This window comes from Chelonoidis abingdonii, chromosome 19, assembly GCF_003597395.2.
Source record: "Chelonoidis abingdonii isolate Lonesome George chromosome 19, CheloAbing_2.0, whole genome shotgun sequence".
Taxonomy (NCBI): Eukaryota; Metazoa; Chordata; order Testudines; family Testudinidae; genus Chelonoidis; species Chelonoidis abingdonii.
Genome location: NC_133787.1, coordinates 33,108,259 through 33,115,520, shown reverse-complemented (window position 1 = coordinate 33,115,520; position 7,262 = coordinate 33,108,259).

The window sequence follows — 7,262 nt, the reverse complement described above, 5'->3', positions numbered from 1 at the left end:
AATAAATCACCTAAAAAGAACCTTGTTTTTGCCTGAAGAAAGAGCCCATCATTAGTATATCAGGAGCAATCTCCAACTCTGAACTAACTTTGCTGAGGTCAAAGCAGTGAATCCAGGTGGGAGAAGTAAAGAAGAAGCACAAAAGAGTTGGACACAGAGTGGGAGGCTGGCAGACAATTTTGACATACGTGAAATCGGGGTCCTAATTTATGTGTGACTACGTATGTAAACACACCCAGTTAGCTGATTTTGGTAGTGGCTGATTCTCCCAGCAGATGGTGATTCAATCTGGATAAATTATCTGTGCACAAAGAACCTAGCAATCTGGCACGAACAAGTTCTTTTATGAATCCAGGTAGCTGTTGACTGTAATAAATACTGTAAGGTCAAATAAGCCTTGTTCAAAAATTTTCAACACTTTCACAATCAGCTGCAAGAGGGAAATGTAGAGTTGCACATACATAAACAAAGACAAAGGTGAGGTGATGCCAATGAATAGGGCACTGGCCCAAGAACAGAGTGCTATCTCAGGGCACGTCTACACTACAGCCCGGATCAATGCTCTGAGGTAGAGCCACTGGCGGTCGATTTAGTGGGTCTAGTAAAGACCCACCAAATCTACTGGAGATTGCTGTCTAGTTGACCCCTGTGCTCTACCCCCGAGGGGAAGAGTAAGGTAAGGCAACAGGAGATTTTTCTCCTGTTGACACCGCCCCCCCATGGTGTAGACCCCACAGTAACTCGACCTAAGGCACATCATTGACTCCAGTTGCGTTATTCACAAGCAAGTCACTTCACAGCTCTGCTTCCCCTCCCACCTTTGTCTATCTTGTGTATTTTGACTGTAAAATCTTCGGGGGGAGAAGGGGCATCCCTTGGCCACGCCTAGCACAGCAGAGTCCTGAGACTGGTTGATTGTGTTACATTTAATTCAGATAGGGCAAGAATATCCACCTGAAATGAGGTAAGAGCATGGGGTTTTGGTAGAAGGGTTAGGCAAGTGTGGTGACCAGGTCGTAGGTTACCCAAACTAACGTACCATGTCTACTGAATGTGCAAATATCTAGTCACTTATAATTCATTGTTACGGTATGCCCGGAGGTCAGTAAGTATTGCCATTTTCAGGAACATTGAATCTGATCTGTGAAGCATCTGAGGCGTTGCTATGAAAATGACCCCAAAACCCTAAAAAAAACAACTATACCGCTCAAATGGGAAGGGGGCATATAATTATACCTGGTGGAAGTGAGAAGCAGCGTGGAGAGTGGAGGCTGCCAGCTGAACACCCAGCTCAGAAGGCGCTGTTTGAATCAATCCTTATTGTTTTTAATATTTACTGAGCGTTGCATGTGATTTTTTTTTAAATTGGTATAGTGTTCTGTGGCCTGAGTATGTATGGTAAACTACTACAGACAGAAAAAGGAGAGGGGGCAATCAAATAAGTTTGCGAACCACTGGTTTAGGGGGTGTGTGTGTGTGTGTGTGGGTGTGTGGGTGTGTGTGGAGACAGTACCTTCCATGTTAAAGGGTCCTAAAGTGACCCTTTACCTGTTTACATTGGCATGTTGAAGTGTGTGAGGAGAGGCAGCATTGCCTTGGGGTGCCAATCGGGGTCCATTCGACAGTGCAGCCATGATTTCAGGTGGGAGTGGATGGCAGCAGTTGCCTAGCACAGAGTATTCTGCACAATGGACAGGGAGGGGGAAAATATGGCCTAGCACACTAGGGCAAACGTAGCTGCTTTTACAAGGCCATGTCAGTGTCTGAGAAAGGGAGAGCAGACCACTTGCCTTAAAAACTCAGCTGAGAGCCCTACACACTGGTGACTAGAACTCAGTTCACTTGCTTTGCCATGGCTGGTGTATGTGACCCTAATCCTTAGGCGCTAAGCCTGCTCCACTTACATCCTTCTCAGTTGGCGTGGAGACAAATATTTGGCTCTTATGTTCCTCCTTGGACTGTGTTCTCAATTGACCTGAAGAGTTACAGAGGCCTGTAAACTTGTTGAACTCAGATGCCTTGGGCATTAAAACTCCCTGTGTTGCAGTTTGCATCATGATAATTTACCCTCATGAAGGAAGTAAATGCCAGAATCATTAACTTAGTTTATGATGACTTGTATAATATATTTGAAAACCACAATTACCCCACCATCGGAGAGATTAACTGTTTGCCTCCTTTCATAGCGTGACAGACATGCTTGGTTTACGCATTGGGTCATGCTCTAAAAATTAAAGGATTACGTTTATTGCTACGTTTGGAGCCCAATGTCCTCACGGTTTTCAGAACACAACTCTATATGAATGATAAGCAACTGTTATCTTCAGCATAAATGGCAAATGTAATAACCATTGAAATTTTGCCTACTTTGTTATCAACAGTCTAGGCATAAGTAGATCAGCTGACAGTAAGTTTCTGGACTTGATTTTACTTATCATCTGATTGCTTCTGGGTGGGTGCATTGCGGGTTATCCTTTCATAAATTTCAAAGCTAGAAGGGACCTTTGTGGTCATCTCGTCTGACCTCCAGTATAACGAACAGGCCACAGAACTGCCCCAAAATAATTCCTAGAGCAGCTGTTTTAGAAAAACATCCAGTCTTGATTTTAAAATTGCCCGTGATGAAGAACTCCCCACAACCCTTGGTTAATTGTTCTCATGGTTAATTATCTGCACTATTTAAAAATATACACCCTGTTTCCAGTCTGAGTATGTCTAGCTGATTGGTTTATTTATTTATTTTTATTATTAATTTGCACTAAGCAAGAAGGCACTCATTCTGTTAAGCTTTGAATTTTTTCTGTACTGGAAACGGGGTTTAATTCAGAAGTGGATCAGTGGCCCTGATAGACCCTTACAGGCTGTCAGGCCACATTCCCATTTGCTGAGATAGACCTAAGGAGGTGTACTCTTTATTAATTATAGTAAGAAAATATAAATAAGAATAAATGAAACTAAATAGATATATTGGATTAATTTATTTGTATATTTTCAGTTGGCTTAGGGAAATTTATAACAGTGCAATGATCAAATGAAAGTTACAATTAAGATTCAATTACTAAATCAGGGAATTAACAATAACATGAAATAAGATCAACAATTGAGCAAGTCATCTACTCAGCACAATCAATTATCAGATTATGAGGTCAGCGTAATACATCATGAATGTCACAAAAACTAAAATAAAACAAACCACTCAAATAGGCCTATTCTCTTTCTCAACCCTGAAACGCCACTACACTCGTCCAAGCACTGTAGCTTGATTGATGTACTTGTTTGCCCCCTTCCAGCTAACTCCTCTACTTTCAATACAATGGTGAGCAGCAACGCACAATTCCCCTTGCAGTGGGATTTGTTTAAACTTTAGGTTAGTAACTAATTAATGGTGTCATTTTTAATAGAGGTATCCACATACTACTACTTAAACATTCATACATTAACACTTCAAAAAAGCTTAAATGAATCAATAAATTGGCAGATATCATTGGACAAGAATATTCAAAATAAAGAAACAAAAGGGAAAAGAATATATCTAGAACAGAAAAAGGAACAGCTCTTCAGCTTGCTTGGTCGAAGTCAGATGACATCTTCTCGCTTTATACCACAAGCTGTACGGCCTTCTGGTCTGTGATGGTCTGAATCTACTCTTTCCTTCAGGCTAGCAGGGCATCAGCCATCTTTCTTGTTGTCATAGCTACTTGAGAAAAACACACTTCTCCCATGTTTACTTTAACCTTTAGGGATGTGATTCGAACTGATGGCACCCCCCAGGACTCCTTCCAGGTGACTCAGGGTATCACAGCTCTCATATCCTGATAATGTGGTCCAAGTCAAGCTTAACCTTTGGTCCATTTTAGAGCCACCCTCTCAGTTGGCAGTTCTTTTGTTCTAGACTGAAAACATATGCTTAATTTCAACATATAGCAGCATGAGCTCAACATGCCATGGGTTTACATCCCTTCTCTGGGTTAACAGTTGAGGTGTGCCCATGACTTCTAATCATTAAAGCCATGGACTTGACTTATGACCTACAGAAAACTGTCATTGCTTCTATGCCATTCACACAAACATTCACTCAGCATGTTCTCAAAATACCTACTTTAGGGCTCCTTTTATAATCCTGTTCATCTAATCCCATTTAATATACAGCGAATTTGTTTATACACACGCTAGGTCTTTATGCCTTACACATCACAATTTCAAACAAGAGATGTGTCCTTCCATACAAACATAAGACTGGCATACTGGGTCAGACCAACAGTCCATCTAACCTAGTATCCTTCCTTTGGACAATGGCCTATGCCAGATGTTTCAGAGGGAATTAAAAGAACACAATCATTGAGTGAGCCATCGCCTGTTGTCCACTCCTGGCCTCTGAGAGTCAGAAGCTAGGGACACCCAGAATGCAGGGCTGCATCCCTGGTCATCTTGGCTAATAGCCATTGATGGATCTATCCTCTATGAACTTATCTATTCTTCTTTGAACCTCGCTATAGCTTTGACCTTCACAACATCCCTGGGCAAAAAGTGCCACAGGTTGACTGTGCGTTGTGTAAAGAAGTACTTTCTTTTGTTTGTTTTAAACCTGCTATTAATTTAATGGGTGACCTCCTAGCTCTTACGTTATAAGCAGGAGTAAATAACACTTCCTTAATCAATTTCTCTACACCATTCATGATTTTATAGATTTCCAGCATATGCCCCCTTCTTAGTCATCTCTTTTCCAAGATGAATAGTCCCAGTCTTTTTAATCTCTCCTCATGTGGAAGCTGTCCCTTACCCCTAATAATTTTTCTCTGTACTTTTTCCAATTCTAAAATACATATTTTGAGATGGGGTGACCAGAACTGCACGCACTAGTCAAAGTGTGTGCATACCATGGATTTATAAAGTGGTATTAAGATATTTTCCATCTTATCTAGCCCTTTCCTAACGGCTCCTAACATTCTGATGGCTTTTTTTGACTGCTACTGCCCATTCAGCGGATGTTTTCAGAGAACTATACAATGACTCCAAGATCTCATTTTTGCATGGTAACAGCTAATTCAGAGCCCATCATTTTGTATGAACAGATGGGCTTGTGTTTTCCGATGTGCACTTCTTTGCATCTATCCAGAGTGAAAAAAGATTCAAGTTTTCCATTTGAGCACCTTGCTGTGCAATGTATACAAAGGTGTGTATGCATCTTAGCTCAGACCAAGTTTGTCTGAGCATTCCTAAAAAAGTCTACTACAATTTACACAGTTTTTTTACTTACCCTGTGTTGTTTCTGATATATAGCTAGCTCTACCACCACCTGAAATGCAGCTCCAAATAGCCGAACAATGGTAGGCAGAGTTCTGGGCAATAGCCTCAAGACTCCCACACCTTTTTCCCAGACATTGCATAGAAAATATTTACTTGGGTTATGACAATATCATTGTATGCAGATTAAATGAATGATTTTACAGATAAATTCTGCTTTAACAGAGCCACCATCCACTGATTAGGTCTTCTCTTGATTCAATTATGTCCATTTACAGCTATAACAACCATGGAATCTGAAGGTATTTGCGATAGCTACATAAAGTGTGATGTTTAGTTTGCAGGTCTTGGAGGGAGATGACTTTCAAGCCTCAAACTTTCAGCATGGCATCATCGTGTGGGTTTTTTTTTATATATATAACCACACTTTTCGCCTAACAATGTTCAATTTTTGTTTCAGTATATCCATCCATCTGTGTAACACTCTCCATATTTTAGAGGACATTTCACACTACAGTTTCACCCTAAACGTCTCTGTGAGATTATCCTGCATTTTTGCTGCCTTAAATGCCTTTTGAACTACCGTCGGCTGCAATAACTCATGCAGAAAAGCTGTTTCCCATCTCTTTTGGCATCCAAGAAAGGTTTCATTCTGTATATAGGAAAGTGCCATGTCCTTGGGGATATAGGCACTGCTTGGGACAAATCTATCCCTGATGCAAGTCTGTTGAATACAGCTGGGGATGAATTAGTCTCCTTTTGCTTGGTCACTGCCTGTCATTTTTTAAATTCCCTTCTAGCCAGCACTGCATGGCAGATCTAAGAGAACAACCAGTTTAGTTGACTCAAGAAGACAGAGACCTCAACTACCCTGGGAGTTGCTCCAATTCCAGCCTTCAGTATTGCTGCACAAATACAAACACCAGTGTAGATGGGCACAGCTGCCATTTATATCAATGGGGTTTATCCTCTTTTCAAGCAGAAGCAGCCTCTACTAATGCAAATAGCAGCTTTGCCTGTCTACACTAGGGTCTCCCATTGTGGAGATACACAATTGACAGGAACCAGGGCAGACTTTTCATCTGTTCAATTCCTAAGAAGGGTCCCACAGCTTGTCACACATCAGAATGACACACTGAAAAATTCTTAGAAACATATTTACATCATCTTGGTCAGGTCTGCTGCACATGGGTGTATCCATGAGTTGAGTTTCACTATGTACCTCGTAAAATGTCAGGTGCTGTTATTACTACCATACCACTGATTAAAGGTGCAGCAGCTAAGAGGAAAAACACATTGCAGACAAGTTCTGGACTGACTTTTGCTAAATGAGTGTTGACATGCTTTGAGACTCTTTGACATGCCCAGGGGCTTATCTTCCTGCAAATGAGGCATGAGCCATGAAAATTTAACAGACTGTGTGTGTGTGTGTGTGTGTGTGTGTGTGTGTGTGTGTGGTGTGTGTGTGTGGGTGTGACATGTGTGTGGTTGTTGTTGTGGGTGGTGTGTGTGTGTGTGTGATCAACGTGTGTGCCTCATTGTTGTTGTGTGTTGTGTTATGTGTGGTGGTTTGGAGTGAGCAGAAGGAGAGAGGAGAGAGAGAAGATAATGTTCTTTCGCAGGCGGTGCCTAACCGCAGCAACCACATCACCTGAAGTTGATGTGTGCTAAGTGGCGTACATATTCAGAGAAGTAGCAAATTATTGCCAATGATGCCTCTTTCATATTTATACATTGGGCAGTAGGTAGTGATATGTTCAATGGTCTGTCATGGGGACCCACACGTGCATACCGGGGAGTCCTTGATTTTTCCATTTGTGCATTAGATATCTGAATCTACCATGGCTGGTCGAATTCAGTTGAGATTTGACCAAGATGGCCATGGAAGGTCAAACCAAGGAAGCTTCTGCATGGGATCTGGCACAAGGTGCTTGTTTTTTAAGTCTTGTTTAGCCCAATCTGTTTTCCAGGTCTCCTTCAGATCATAGCCTGATGGCATGAGGCTAAACGGATATTCC